General features: G+C 47.6%; 1 long non-coding RNA gene across 1 annotated transcript; it reads left to right on the top strand.

Annotated features, from left to right (window-relative positions):
• Positions 1 to 10604: 10604 nt before the first annotated feature.
• LOC122385293 lies at positions 10605 to 12422 on the top strand. Its single transcript, XR_006257185.1, has 2 exons — positions 10605 to 10780; positions 11934 to 12422. It is a non-coding gene; the product is annotated as an uncharacterized LOC122385293 (long non-coding RNA).
• Positions 12423 to 16822: the final 4400 nt, after the last annotated feature.

The following is a 16822-nucleotide window of genomic DNA, read 5'->3' as shown; positions in this document are numbered from 1 at the left end:
ACTTCGCCGTTCTCCCGTCCACAGTGATGTCATAGTTGATCATCGTGTTTCTAACACACTTGAAAAGGTGTGGCACATCAAAGAGCGCCACCACTCGCACACCGTCGTGGAGGAAGCTGTGGCTCCCATCCGTCATACCCAGCATCCTGTAGGTTTGCTGATTGGTGGCGCCCATGTCACAGACACTGGCCACCACCTTCATGCCAGCTTCCTTCAGCTTCGAGATACAGTCCAAGAGCAGGCTCTTCAAGTTCACCGCTTTCACCGGTCCATTGGATAAGAAGTAGCCCACGCTCTGCTTCCACCGACCAGTGACACCGCGCACCATGAACACAAGAGCATGGGTTGCCACTGCCGAGGACCGGCCCAAGGACCCCAGGTCTTCATAGCCCTCCATCATGTCATCCCCTCTCAGGTAGGTGAGGTTTGGACGAACAGTCATTTCATCAAAGCTGATGACGCACATCTTGTCAGCTTCACTTGCTCCGCGAAACCTCTCCTGCAGCACTGCAAGTACAGCAGTGTGGAAGCCAGGTTTCAGCCTGATCTTTGCCATGTTGTTTCTCAGGATGCGAGTGCTGGGGAGAACAAACTGCTTCTGGAGAAAGCGGTAAGCCCTTGGACCTTGGAAGTAGATCGCAAGTGCCTGTGCCATCTCATCATCGCTGTAACGCCGTCCTTGAGGGGCCACTCCAGCTGTTCTTCTCTGCAGGTTGAAGAAGGTGTGGGCCTCCTTGGAGATGAGCCCAGTAGCCATTTCATCCTCAGGTGCCTTCTGCTTGTCCTGCAGAAGCCTACTGATTTGCTGCTTTTGGCGATGGTTTTTGGACTTCAGCCGATTGATGCGCTTCTGAGTAGCTTCCAGGCTCCTCGCTTCTTGCTGATTTTCTTTGTTTACTTCTGTCTCTTCACCTCCATCAGTAGCAGCTTCTTCGTCGTCTACAGACACAATGGCGATGAGGTCGGCCTCAGCATCAGATCCTCCTGCCGCTGGCTGAGTTTGGACGCCTGCGAAAGAAAAAACTGAGCTGTAAGAGTAATCCTGCTGATGGTGGTCAATACTTTATGCTGAAAGTTTCAAATAGATGTTCAAAAGATTTTGAACCATCATTAGCCAATGTAGCATTCTTGGTAAATTACCAAGGATTTTATATGGCTAAAACTTATGCAAACTCATTTTCATATTATTTTCAAGCATCTCAAAACAGGAATAGTTCAAACTAGGAACCAGTTTGTAAATCATAGGATAATGAATATCAAATATTGTAACATAAGATTTAACACTGGATAACCATTACTTGTTAATTAGAAGTTTTTAGACCTAATTTGAGCTGAAACAAAGCCATGACAAGGCATAACTAAATTACCTCGTTTTTTGGTTGGAGGTGCTTGCGCATGCCTCCGAGTCAACGGCCTTTTGGTCGACACCGGTGGAGGTGGGTTGGGCACATCAAAGATGGATGGTACCGCATGCTTCTTCAGTCGTTTAGTGCCAGCGTGGAACATCTCTTGCTCAAAATGACGACCGCAGAAACGAACGTTCTTATTCAGGTACTGAACACTCAGCCCTTCAAGGTCCTGCCGTCTTGAGTTGATGACCCACTGCTTCGACCTGAGGAATGGAAAAAAGAACATTATTTTCTACCCACAAAAAAAACAGTAGCCCTGGCAATCTGACAGCTCAACATCGACATCGTGGGTGACCGAAATATCAGTATCAATTTATTTTATTTATTCCTAACTTCCCTTTTAGTTATGCCCCCTGGGCCAATGCCAGAAAACTGTATCGGTGCTAGATGCTAGATAAATTTGTATGTGCTAGGTAGCATAGAAATATGACAATCAAATTTAGAATATACCTAATTACCTATTCGGTCATCGCAATTTATCTGCAGTGACATACCACTTTGAGAGAAAAGTGCAATATTTACCTCACAGGATCCTCGGGGAAACGGTGGAAAGATAGCTCCGGACATTTGCTCTTCGAATTCGCACAATTTATTGCGCCACACCACATACTACTATCTCGGCCAGCAGCCATCGCGTCAAAGTAAGCGTCTCCGCGTCCTCTCCGCGTCTGCGTCTCCTTACCGAGACGAAATGCCTACGAATAAGGCGCAGAAATGCGGCGGTTACGTCTAATCAGCTGACTTTCCAGTCCAGGCGTAGCCATTGGTCTATGCCTTCAGTTCCGCGTGCCATTCTCCATTGGCCACTGTGTATTAAATAACGCGTTCACTGATCGCAAAAAAATGAGACCCACATATGACGCGTTTGCTACCAGCCAATCAGCGCTCGAGATGCCGAGCGCTGATTGGTGGAGAGGGCCGTCGTTAGCAGTCCATTACATGTCGTTTTCCTTGAACATGTACGTGAGCGTTGATGCTGCTCACGGGCTGTTGCCATTTTTCGTAATGCTGAAGGCACGGGAGCGAACCCCCCTGGAACTAGCTACCATGTTCACTTATCCCGCGCCCCGTAGGGGGGGGGGGGCCGAAACGGCCCCCCCCTGTCCTTTTCGGTCGATATCTCCTAAACGGCTGGAGATATCGCCACCAAACTTTCAGGACCCCTCCGGGCATCAATTTTACACATTTTGACCAAAAATTTTTCCTGAGGCTATGATAGGTTGGCCACAAATGACGTCAGAGTGACGTCATGTTCTGTCATTTTCGACCGAAAAAAGACCTTCGCGAGAAGACCTGTCAGGACTACAGCTTTGAAGATACAGAAAAATGATCAAGACATAAAAGGTGTAGAATGTACAGGGCTACAAAACTGCTATCTCGAATTTTTGAAATTTTTGAGTTTTGACCCCCAAAAATCAAAAAAGCATTTTTTTGGATATATTCGCCAAAAAATCCAAAAAGTTTTTTGAGTTTCGAAAAAACCGGAATATATGTGATAGTGCCTATCGTCTTCTATCTATATACCAAATTTCAGATCGATACCTCGTTTTTTGGCCAAGTTATAGCGAAAAAAACTGTTCAAAAATGATGACGTCAAATTTTCAAACTCAATTTTTGGCAATTCTAGAACTCGTAGAGCAAAACGAAGACCACCATTAGACTCCACGTGACGAGCTGCATCGAATCGATACCCATTTTATGCAAAAATATCAACTTTGAAATTTCACCTAATTTGACCTGACCTTGACCTGACCTTCACAAAAACGTGACCTAGGCTGGCCCCAAAGGCTGCCTAACCCACATAATCGCATTTGTCATGTAAAATGGACCATAAAACATGTATCACACGACACATTCATATTGTGACCCCCGGTGACCTGACCTCGCTGTGACCTGACCTGGTATCAGTGACCTCAGATAGCAAAGTATGTGTTTGACGAACAATGTACCATCGATGGTTTTCAATAAATTACCAATTTACTCGCTTTCACAGCACATTTCTTGAATTGCCTGTGAACGGTGAAAATCTGACCTTTGACCTGACCTGTGACGTCATCGGTTTGACCTAGGTCAATGAAATTTGGTCACAAGGTAGTTCCCGGGTGGGGCTATCGAACGCCGTTTGAATTTTGAAAATCGGCCGGTAACTTTCCGAGATCTTAGGGGGGGCCGAAACGGCCCCCCCCCCCCTACGGGTGGTAGGGTCCGCCGGTAGCCCTACGGGGCGCGGGTTATAACAGTGACGCGCGAAAGAGGTCCACCCGGCAAGACCACTTTCTCCACCTCCCACGCTCGCGGCTCGAGACAGGCAAGCGACGGTTCGGCTACCGGGCCGCGGCGCTACTCAACAGTCTGCCTCCCGGTGTCATCGAACAGCGCCCCGCCCAATTCGCCCGTGCGGCCAAGGCTGCAGTCCAGGGGCGTAGGCAGGGGGGGGGGCCACTGGGCCATGGCCCCCCCCTTGGGCGCCGAAGGCGCCCTTTGCGATTGGAGGGCGCCGAAGGCGCCCTCCAATCGCAAATGCAATTGTGATATAATCGAATCGAAAAACAATCGCGACTGGAGGGCGCCCTCCAATCGCGAATGTGTTTACAGGGAAAATACGGATGGAGGGCGCCCTCGGAGGACGCCCATTCCAAATACGCCCTCCAAATACGGTTGGAGGGCTCCCTCGGGCGCCCTCCAACCACATTTGTAGGCTGTAGCTCTCTAAGCGTAACGGTGGTCGCCTATGTAAGCCGCTGTCCTGTAAATAAGCGCCCTCTCACCCGAAGGCGCCCTCCTGTAGGTCGCCACCCTGCTACACATTGCCGCCCTTCTGCTGATCGGCGTCCTCATAATTATTGGCGCTCTTCTACCTATTGCGCCCTCATGTGAAATTTTGAAGGCCGCCTTTCTCCCTTTTGGCACCCTCTTGTTCAGTGCCGCCCTCCTACCTATTGGTTCCCTAGTCCTTCCTGTTGAATGCTAATCGGGGCCCTTCTCCTATTGGCGCACTCGTGTTGATCGCCGCCCTCCTAACCACTGGCACCCTCCTGTTGATCACCGCCCTCCTATCTACTGGCACCTTCCTGTTGACCAGCGCCCTCCGCACAGACGCCGTCCTGTTCGTGTCATCCTCTTGAGCAAAGGCGCCCTCCTCACCATTGCCACCCCCATTTTAATCGTCACCCTTCCGCTCATTGGCGACTTGCAGTTGATGACCGCCCTCCCACCTATTGACGACCTCTTGTTGATCGCCACCCTCCTATTGGTGCTCTCCTGTTCCTCGCCACCCTCTTACCTGGTGGCGCCCTCCTGTTGATTGTTGATCGGGGCCCTCCTACCTATTGGTGCCCTCCTGTTGATCGCTGCCCTTTTATCCATTGGCGCCCTCCTGCTGCTCGCCAACTTCCTACCTATCGGTGCCCTACTGTCGAAACTCGGGATGTTGATCGGGGCTCTTCTACCTATTAGCGCCCTCCTGTGGATCGCAGCCCTTCTACCTATTGGCAACATCCGTTGATCGCTGCCCTCCTATCATTTATTTACTCCTTTGGCATGTTCTTCAACTTAGTCGTTCTATTGCACATAGTTGATGTCTTGCCTGTGAAAACGGCCACAAATGAACGTGCATTCAGCACAATGAATGAAGTACCTATACCTACCAAAACTATCTACGCTCTACGATGCATAAAACACGTCTTTGGTCTTAACGGATTGATCCTACTTTACGTGCATCATGGCATCTATATGTATTAAGATTAAGTATTGTCAACAGGTTCGGCCGCAACAGCAGGCATCTGAAGTTTCGGTGATTGAAACTGGTTATGTGGGTACACTGTATGCACCTGTGAGAAGGCTATGAAGGCTGGTCTGAGGTAATTTGGATGATGTATACGCATCTCGCGCTCCGGTATCAATCCGATACGGTGATCTGGTGCGTAGATATGCCACCGCCAATAAACTTTTATACATCGACACCCATGAGCCAAGCTTTCTATACAGTTTGTGTGGCAGCGGCCCGACCAAACCTTAGGTATTTTTTATACCTTCAAATTTGGTAAAAGAGCGAGAGGAGCTTTGAACAGTGATCGTATAAAAGGCGTGCCTAAAAAGCGGAGGAAAAGGTTGTTTTCAAAAATTTCGCGCGCCTTCGGCGCAGCATTTCAAGACCACTTGACCTTTTGTGACCTGGAGTATAAAGAATACACACGATGCAAAATCAATGCAGCACGACCTATACGAGGTTACGCAAAAAAAAAACTGGTGGCATGGTAAAAAACGCCTCCCAACCCCCCCCCCCCCGTTGAGTGATTTTTTATCTCGCGACCGTATGGCGCCCTCCTTGGGTGAGGTGGCGCCCTCCAAACCCTTGGCCCCCCCCTTCGCGATTTTCTAAATACGCCGCTGCTGCAGTCTGTCCGGCGTTCGCGACCGCCCGACGCTGACTCATGTCAGGGGGAGGGGGTACCCGCAGCCGTGTGTGGCGCGTTGACTTGAATTGTCCGTATGTATATAGAGAGTGAGTGTCCAGTGATTAAATCGTTATGCCTGTGTTCTACTGCCCCTGCATGTTTTTGTTCCAACCCGTCTCAGACTCTGGACTGTAATCGCCACGCCCCGTGTGGATTGTCCATGATTGTAATACATACATACATACATACATATGTATGTATACCTGCTTAGATGAAGAAAGCTTCCACACACCCACACACCCACACACACACACACATATATATATATATATATATATATATATATATATATATATATATATATATATATATATATATATATATATATATATATATATATATATATATATATATATATATATATATATATATATATATATATATATATATATATATATATATATATATATATATATATATATATATATTGAACTGTTTGGGTTAGACCGAATCGATCTATTATTTCCCGTCGATCATTTGAGAGTCGGAAGGATGACTTATATAGGAATTGGGAAAGAGATTGGTGTAAGCGGCCACCGCCCACCCTGGTGCACCGCCGAGACTGCAGAGACTGTCTGGAGGGATAATAAATTCACACAGCCTGGTAAACGATCACTGCGTGTCGCACAGAAGCATACTCCGATTGCAGCTACTCGATTCGGAAGGCGACCTTCTACCCTGGGACCAGGAAGGAGGCGAAGAATTTGTGTGGACTTAGGATAGATTAGAGGGATAGGGTGCGTCCAAAATTTGACTTAACTGATTTATAGTTTTCCTTATATAGAAAGAAAACCATGAAAATTTTAACGGAAGAAGTTTGCCTTTTAACTGCTTAACCCTCGCCGGCACAGGGGGGGGGGGTTGATGCAACCCCCCCTAAGGTTTTTCGCGAATAACTCGCGTAAAAAGCGGCCGATCGCGACGAAACTTTCAGTACCCTCGCATTGATCAATTTTACACCTACCCTGAAAATTTCATGACCCTGACCCTAATGACCTTTGACCTGTGACCTCTTTTCTGTGACCATGTTTGGCCGAAATCGCGGTTCGGCGCATGTCGGCTCGCATTAGCCGCGCGTTTGCAAGCTTTTCGTGGTTTCAAACGTTCAAACATGTGATTTGATGTTGCTCCCATGCATTAGGGTGCGTGTCAAGGTCACGTGAAGGTCAGGTCAGGTCATTTACCTTTGGTGACCTCGGGTGACCTCGGTTCACTTTTTCGAGTTTTACATGTTTCTAGGCTAGTTTTTGGAGCTGAATTCGAATTTAGCAACCATTTGAACATTTACGAAGTAGTTTTGGTGCCTTCGTTACATGTTACGAAGCTGTCCGAGGCGGTTGACACGTATTACGAATACCCGTCACAACCCCTACCGGTTGACCTGACCTGACCTGACCTGACCTGACCCGACCTGGTCCAGTGTTCCATTTTTCAGACTTTTTGGTGGCAAATTAGGGGAAAATACTTTCATCCCTAAAATACGAATGACCGACTTAGCTTCCTCTCTGAAAAAAGTTTCATGTATTTCCAACAGCCAGTTTACATGTCACTTGACAGGTTGATGCACCCACATTTTTGTTTCACAACCTGTCAAGATTCTGACATGAAATCCTGGTTTATCAGTTGGCATACAAATTGGCATTATACCATTTTGCAAATACACTTTGGTTATTTATTTCCTTTTTTCTCATCCTACGATTATTTTTTCTCCGTCAGCACACCCATCCAAAATCCAATTTTAGAACACTGACCTGGTCTAAATGCTTAAAGACATCATCTATGATCAAAACTAACACGATATTCGTGATCAGCACCCCGGAAAACCACATAGCAGCCACACTTTACGACTTTCTAACAGGTCCCGATTTTCCCGGTTTTCGGGTCATTGACCTGACCTGGAAGGTCACCCGATGACCTAGGACCTTAAAATTGGGTATCATCGGCTTCCTCTCGTGACGGGCAACACGCTCGTTTTTTCCGCGAAGCTCTAGCTCGATCAGGGGCCAAACGCGAGGGGGGGTCGTACCAACCCCCCCCCCCTTGTGCCGTCGAAGGACTCAAAATGGCCTGTGCCGGCGAGGGTTAACTGCTCGGCAGAGCATAAAGAAGCGAATTGTGGGATCAAAAACTTTGAGGAACAGTGGAACAGTTTTGACGACTTTTGGGGAAAGCTGCCCGTCTCCCACAAATTACCTTTCTGAATGTGCTAATGAGCTAACACACCAAGCCTTAGCACATATTTCATATATGGCATCTATATTTATGCTCCTGTATTTGCTTTCCAGTTCACACAACACTCTCAGCACCAGTAGAATCTTGTAATTAGTTTCATAAAAAGTGCGAATGGTATATAATTCTGTATCAAGTGGTATTATATAGGTACATAATCATCTGCAAATATGTTGACAGAGGGCCGCCGGCTGGCTATTTACCGAAATGTCTAGGGCTTCCAGGGGCGTAGGCAGGGGGGGGGCCACTGGGCCATGGCCCCTCCCTTGGGCGCCGAAGGCGCCCTTTGCGATTGGAGGGCGCCGAAGGCGCCCTCCAATCGCAAATGCAATTGTGATATAATCGAATCGAAAAACAATCGCGACTGGAGGGCGCCCTCCAATCGCGAATGTGTTTACAGGGAAAATACGGATGGAGGGCGCCCTCGGAGGACGCCCATTCCAAATACGCCCTCCAAATACGGTTGGAGGGCTCCCTCGGGCGCCCTCCAACCACATTTGTAGGCTGTAGCTCTCTAAGCGTAACGGTGGTCGCCTATGTAAGCCGCTGTCCTGTAAATAAGCGCCCTCTCACCCGAAGGCGCCCTCCTGTAGGTCGCCACCCTGCTACACATTGCCGCCCTTCTGCTGATCGGCGTCCTCATAATTATTGGCGCTCTTCTACCTATTGCGCCCTCATGTGAAATTTTGAAGGCCGCCTTTCTCCCTTTTGGCACCCTCTTGTTCAGTGCCGCCCTCCTACCTATTGGTTCCCTAGTCCTTCCTGTTGAATGCTAATCGGGGCCCTTCTCCTATTGGCGCACTCGTGTTGATCGCCGCCCTCCTAACCACTGGCACCCTCCTGTTGATCACCGCCCTCCTATCTACTGGCACCTTCCTGTTGACCAGCGCCCTCCGCACAGACGCCGTCCTGTTCGTGTCATCCTCTTGAGCAAAGGCGCCCTCCTCACCATTGCCACCCCCATTTTAATCGTCACCCTTCCGCTCATTGGCGACTTGCAGTTGATGACCGCCCTCCCACCTATTGACGACCTCTTGTTGATCGCCACCCTCCTATTGGTGCTCTCCTGTTCCTCGCCACCCTCTTACCTGGTGGCGCCCTCCTGTTGATTGTTGATCGGGGCCCTCCTACCTATTGGTGCCCTCCTGTTGATCGCTGCCCTTTTATCCATTGGCGCCCTCCTGCTGCTCGCCAACTTCCTACCTATCGGTGCCCTACTGTCGAAACTCGGGATGTTGATCGGGGCTCTTCTACCTATTAGCGCCCTCCTGTGGATCGCAGCCCTTCTACCTATTGGCAACATCCGTTGATCGCTGCCCTCCTATCATTTATTTACTCCTTTGGCATGTTCTTCAACTTAGTCGTTCTATTGCACATAGTTGATGTCTTGCCTGTGAAAACGGCCACAAATGAACGTGCATTCAGCACAATGAATGAAGTACCTATACCTACCAAAACTATCTACGCTCTACGATGCATAAAACACGTCTTTGGTCTTAACGGATTGATCCTACTTTACGTGCATCATGGCATCTATATGTATTAAGATTAAGTATTGTCAACAGGTTCGGCCGCAACAGCAGGCATCTGAAGTTTCGGTGATTGAAACTGGTTATGTGGGTACACTGTATGCACCTGTGAGAAGGCTATGAAGGCTGGTCTGAGGTAATTTGGATGATGTATACGCATCTCGCGCTCCGGTATCAATCCGATACGGTGATCTGGTGCGTAGATATGCCACCGCCAATAAACTTTTATACATCGACACCCATGAGCCAAGCTTTCTATACAGTTTGTGTGGCAGCGGCCCGACCAAACCTTAGGTATTTTTTATACCTTCAAATTTGGTAAAAGAGCGAGAGGAGCTTTGAACAGTGATCGTATAAAAGGCGTGCCTAAAAAGCGGAGGAAAAGGTTGTTTTCAAAAATTTCGCGCGCCTTCGGCGCAGCATTTCAAGACCACTTGACCTTTTGTGACCTGGAGTATAAAGAATACACACGATGCAAAATCAATGCAGCACGACCTATACGAGGTTACGCAAAAAAAAAACTGGTGGCATGGTAAAAAACGCCTCCCAACCCCCCCCCCCCCCCCGTTGAGTGATTTTTTATCTCGCGACCGTATGGCGCCCTCCTTGGGTGAGGTGGCGCCCTCCAAACCCTTGGCCCCCCCCTTCGCGATTTTCTAAATACGCCGCTGAGGGCTTCCTAGGTGGCCGTAGGTCAATAAAACATCACCCTATATCAACTCTGAAAATGAATTCATGCAAATGTCTTTTTGTATTCTGCATTAATACATACATGTAGAATTAAGCATGCCCAGCCCGACAGAACTTGAACGGCCTCTAGACGGTTAGACGGCATAGACGCCCTTCAAAACGTTTGCTGTTTTTGCGTTGACAAGAAGCTTTATGGAGTAGCGGGCTTACTATAACTAATGAGTGTCGGTGCCTACGTATACCTACGTAATACCATGGATGAAGTAGTACCTGGGATCGGCAACTCCTCGATGTTTGTGACCACCGCTAGGTGGCAGTGGTGTCGAGCGCTAAGGACGCGGGGGAGCGGGTGCTATTCAAAACAATGGTCGGCGTCGCGTCGTAGGATCGTTTGCCTTGTTTTTTGAAAAGTTAAGCCCCTTTGGAGCAGATTGGAAGGTTTCAGAAGATGGAGGAAGATGGCAAGGTAAGATTGGTAAGGTTTTTTTGTGGTTGGAGGGTCTGAGTGGCCTAAAATATGACTGTAAAGAGCGGCTGTTGACGATACTGGCGCACATTGCTTCTCGCCATATGTCGTTAAAAATCGTATAATTTCCGTAATTGAATGGTTAATCACTTATTTATATGTTTAATTTTATGTTTTTATATGTTTGTTATATGTTTGACACATCATATCTCAAGCTTATACATGCCGCTGATATAGCCATGGTTTTGCTTGTGATCATACAATTTCGGTCTTGGCAGCGCATGATAGGTGGTGGATGATGCATTGTTAGTTGCGAATTGCTTAAGTTTTTGTTAAGTTTTTAGTTTAGCAAAATCAGTTAGTGTGCCATTATTTTTTAACTCAATATTTGTTCAACTATTGAAAATGGTTTCTGTTTTATATTGTGTAGTGCCAATACCTACCTATAAATTGGTCAACTGCTCACTGTTCAGACTCACTGCTCACCCATATCAGTTTCCTACGTATTTCTCTGAACGGCTGACTAGAGTGCAACACACTTCAGGAGCAGTTGACTGGCATCATGTCATTTCAGCTAATTTTTATAACCTGCTTGCCAATGCCCTGATTTCATAAATAGTTGAGTGATATTGAATAAAAAAACTCATTTAAATAAATCATGTTCTCAGCCTGAAAAACTGAACCATTTGACAGTAAAAAGAAAGCCTAATGGCAGCCAGTGCCATTGTCAACCACAAATGACAAAAGAGTGCCGACCCTGGTCCCTGACATCAGCTTCCTTCTTTTCTCAAAGCCAAAAGGTCCAGAGTAGTACGAAGAAGTTTGTGAGTTTCCCTCTATTGAATGATATATAACAATCACCTTTTTAGAACGAGTGCTAGCCAAACTGTGTGTAGATAGCAGATAGATTTAAGTAAGATAAAGCCATTTTAAACTATGTAAGCCTAGCAGATAAGGTGTTAAGCTTTTGGGTACTTTTGTTTGGGAGTATCTTGTCAAGGTATTATTTATTTTATTTTTTGCCAACATCATCGCAATGTAAAATACTTTTTGTGATGTTGTGGGGAAACAGTTTGCCTTGGAATGCCCTCACTCTCCATTTCATTACGGTATGCTCAGGTATCTAATTTCCCTCTCTCACTCTTCGTTTCAGATCAAAGAGATGGGTTCAGTTTCCACGGTGTGCTGACTTGAATTGGCATCCTGTGATTTGTGATGTGAATTATGATGCACGCACTCGCAGGTGCACGCCCACTGCGGACACGTGTGACGTGACGGCAGCAGGCAGCCGGGGTTTGAACTGTGAACTGGCTCGGCCGAAAATGTTTAAGGTATCACAGCGTTTGTAACTGACTAACATACCCACTACGGGCATACCCATTGAGCGGATAATGCGTTCGTGTGCATCGTGTTTGCATTTATTCCCGATATACTCTGGTGGTAGGTGTGAATTGGAAACCAGCTTGGTGCTACGACACCGTTTAGTAGGCATGTGGCACGTCGTTTCTCGAAACCTACCTATCAGTCTATGCAATAATATGCATTGTATACATTGTGTGTCATCGTTCACCTTAGTTGTCATTGAACCTGTGTTAAATTCTGAACTTCAGGCCGAGACAGACTATTTCCACAGTCAGGAAATCGCACACGAGAACCTATTCAAATCCATTAAGTTGCAATAGCATCAATCGCACGCAAGGAGGTGCGTGTTATGGATGCGAGTGCGACCGGGGTTTATTTGAATAGGCTCTCGGTCTCGCACATGATTTCTGACTGCGGAAAGAATCGGTTTCAGCCTGTACTCAGTAGGCAATTCGCTCATGCGACGGCAAATACAAGTTCAATATGGAAACAGTTTTTTAACGAAACGGTGTATGGTAAGCTTATAATCCTGGAATGCTTCTTGATAGAAATTGTCAGTGGTGCAGATATTCGTTAATCGATATGACAGCATTTGTCTTGATCTTTATAAGTCAGTCAAAATGGCTGTAGCAATGATTTGGATGTTTCACGGCGGACGGCACATTTCCTCTGCGGTCTACCGACGACTGAGATGGAATGCTCAAGCTGATCAGGGGCAACCCGAGTGATAGACAAAGTCGTTTGATCGAAGGTATTTTCAGGCAGCTGGCAGAAGGCGCCTGGCCTGGCCATGAGAGCTAACAATACGACGTGCTGAGGTAAAATCGGCCAGTCGCGCTCGGTAAACGACCCACCACACCATTCTTTCCAAAACGATACATAGTCTATGGAACCGCCCTGGACCGCTCTTCCGGAACCCGACACTGTTGGCCTATGCCAAACTTAGCCGCGGCTGGTTCAGGCCATGTAACTTGCCGGTCATTTTCGGACTTTGCTGGTATCGGCCGCTGTCTGACTGGGCGGCGGCGGCGGGCTGTCCTTAGCAGGGATCAGTCTGCTCGATAGGTGGCAGCACTTTCGGGCGGTCGCGCAATACAATGGGAATTCCGCGGAGTTGCCGATCCAGGTAGTAGGTAATCCATGGTAATACGTATAGCGGTACCTGTAAAAGCATGGTACCTACTGAATCGACTCGTTGCAAACTTTCATCTTCCGTGTTCCTTAAAAAAGTCAAATACACTGAAAAATCAATGAAAAATAAGCATTAATGCATATCTTGAACAGAGATTGCAATTCTCTCAACATTGTAATCCGTTTGTAAAACGCATTTCCTCTTATCATGTAATCGCAGACATGTTAGGAACGGTTCGATACTGGGTTCACAGTGTAGGTATATAAATAAAATAGGTTCGATGCCGGGTTGAAAATTCAATATTTGCGGTAGCGTCGGGGCCCGAGTCAGAGTGAGGGTGATAAAATTGGACGGCTCTGGCTTCCACCATGCTCGTATCTAGCTCGCGAGATGGCCATCTCGCTTCTCATACCGTTTCCGCCTTCCGAGGTTTCCCGCTCCGTCTTCCGTTACTTTGGTCGGGACTCGGCGCCCGCATGGTTCCCGCGCGAGCGCGCGCATCCAGAGTCAGAGTCGGCGCGACCTTGAGCGATGCCGTCACGTGACTGCGTTCGGCGGCGGCGCGGTTTCCGTTGTTTTCGTGGCGGGCGCCAAGCGGGCGCCGGGCGGCGCTTGGGCGGCGTCTGGGGCGGTGTGGCGCTCGCCGGCGCTGGCCATGCTGGCAAGCACGGTATATAGAGAACTGCTGGCAAGGGTATAGAACTCCGTTGGTGGCTTGGCCGAAAGTGGAGAGGAGGGGGCGCGGCGCTGGTGGCGGTTCGGAGAGGAGTGTGTGGCATTGCACCATGACACTGACACACGCAGCACTCAGCAGCTAGCAGGTGAGTTACGCATGGTGGACGCATGTTGAATGATGAAATGACTGTGGTCTGTGATTGTTGGGTTTTTGCCTCGGGCTGAACAGCGTTTCGACTGTCGAATGATGTGAGCATGCGCCGCTGTTATCATCAGACCAAATTCGGGCTTTTTAAAACGGCAGGGTGAGGCTAAATCGTGCTGATCAAACATGTGGATGTGCGTGGATCGAGTGATGGATTTGTGATCTCAGTGGATCTCGAAGCATACGACGAGCTAGGATCTCTGATCCCATTGAATCACACGTGGAAGATTATGTAGGTATCCAGGGTATCCTGGATCCTGGATCCATGAGCTCATAGGATCTTACGACAAACCCAGAGTGCAGATTACGGAGCTTTGATCGGAGTGGATCCCATCACCAATCGTAATCACTTCAACCGTATTTCATTACAGGCTATTTCATGGCCTGATCAATGATCATGTCCCAAAACTGTGTTATTGAGTTTGACTGTGATGTGTGATCATATTAGATCCCAAAAACAGGACTATTGTGAATTCAGAATTGTCACAAATGTCACTGGAACATTTCTTGTCGACAAAAAATTAAGGATCTATGACCTTGCTGGATCTCTTGACAAAAAGTGATCATAGCTATGATCATAGACCACTATGTATACATATAGTGGTGTATAATTATATTCTGGTCTATGCTATAATCCGAACTGATCTCACGGCAAATGAGAAAGCTGGATCTTTGATTCCATTCGATCTAAGATCAAGATCCATGGGATCAGATTCCAGATCCATGCACATGTCTGGATCAAATTGGGATGCATAGGGCTGGGCAAGGGCTGGGCGACTGGGAGACGTAGCCGTTAACAATTTGAACGGCTCCGGCTCCGGATGAATAATCCGGCTCCGTAGCCGGCTTCGAATGCATTTGTAAGACCCATCCTTGCTGCTCCGGATCCGGGAAAAATGTACCAGCCTGTCTTGATGCTAGATTACGAGAAATATCCAAAACTGCCTCATGCCTAAATCACGCTATATTTAGGTACAAATAGGCAGTATGACCCATGGCCTATAGGCCATGGGTCATACTGCCTATTTGTACCGACATATATGTCGGTAAGTACCTAGGCCTTTATCCCTTGCAAATTGGCATCTGAGCTCGTTTCCTTGTCTCTCAAGGTTGCATGTCTAAGTAGTAAGTAGGTAGGACTAGGTACCTCCATATATGCAAAGCACACAGCAAGTGCACAAACTTGTGCCTTCGTAATTTCACCGACAGCATTCTGCTCCATAGTCCCAATTGCCGTGGCGGCGAATTGCGATTTTTTGTGTGTGCTGTGGGTGGCAGTTGCAACATTTTCTCTAGGGCAAAGGTGCCTCAGGGGTTTATTTTTTGCGTGATCCCTCCCGCGTCCGGGCGGGAGGGATCGGTACGTCACCGCAAGACGCAAATGTTCTCCAATATCTAAAAAGGGTCGCGATGCGCCCCTTCTTTCAAATCGAAACGCAAGAGGAAGGATACTAGAATTTCAAAAGCTGCAGGCCATAAATTGTCTGCGAGCTGTCTCCTTTCTATGCAGAATAAAGTGTGTAGAACCCCAAAGGCCGTTGATTGTTTCTGAGCATAGCGTGAGTGTTTGTGTTTGCCCTCATTAGCCAGTGTGGGACTTAAGAACTTAACTTTCGCCCGGCGGGGGGCGGGGGATGCAAAATGTAAGGTTTTTGTAGAATGTAGATAGCTTCAAAACGGCGACGCGTGGCTCCGTCAGATTTGGGCAAATCCTATGGAGCATTCTTTTGACGCGTCGACAATTTCCAGACCCGATCATCTAGGTCAGGTCACCAGGTCACGCTAGCCGGTGCAACGTCATAGCACTGAAACTACGCTTATTTTTCTATGAAACCTAGAGCTGTGTAATGTGCATCGATTTGATTTAAACTTGCAGGATGTGCTAAGCTCACCCAGTGCCATGCATGCCGTTTTTCCTTATTCGGTTGATCTGACGTCATTTATAGGTCATGACGACTTAAAGGGAAGGGTTTTTTCGAGACTGGCTCCAGTAGTGCAAATATGAGAGATATTTGCAAAATTTCAACGTTTTTATGTTGCACTACCTCAGTTTATATCAATATGTGACTAAGTTTGTGAGTTGTTTGTTTCCAAGAACGTTTGGACCGGGCCAACTGAGGTCTTATGGGGTCAAACTACGTTTTTCCTTACCACTTAGCACACGGTAAAGCTAGAGATTCAGAATGTTGTCATTGTGTATGTCTTGATCAGCCGAGTCGAATGATGTGCGATATGCTGCATTTATGTGAACTTACGAACTTATGGTCACTTGATTTTAATTTTTAAATGAACTTTAAAAGTGATAAGTGCCTAGCAGGCAATTGCCAGGGAGGTCGTACCAACTCGCTGGCTGTCCGCGCTAAAGACTACGGTCTGGCGAGGGCGAGGAGACCCACGGGCCACGGCCCACGGAGGCCCGTCAGACGTCGAAGGATCAGTGTCGGCAGTGCCGCGAGGACTCAGGCCAGTGGGAGCCTGCTCTATGCCTTCGAATGTAATCATGGGCCCTACGCCGGTATGAAACCTCAGGGATGCACATTCTACAATCCACATGCCGCTTAGAGTTCTTCGTCTCGGGCTCTTAGACCTGAGAAGGTTTCTCATAAGCCGATTTGTTACCGGCTACCCTCATAACACGATTTCGGGCCTTCAGTAGACGGTAGTCAAC

Source organism: Amphibalanus amphitrite, unplaced genomic scaffold, assembly GCF_019059575.1.
Source record: "Amphibalanus amphitrite isolate SeventyFive unplaced genomic scaffold, NRLGWU_Aamphi_draft 000214F_arrow, whole genome shotgun sequence".
Lineage (NCBI taxonomy): Eukaryota > Metazoa > Arthropoda > Thecostraca > Balanomorpha > Balanidae > Amphibalanus > Amphibalanus amphitrite.
The sequence above is the reverse complement of the archived record's forward strand: the minus strand, read 5'-3'. Positions and strand labels throughout refer to the sequence as shown.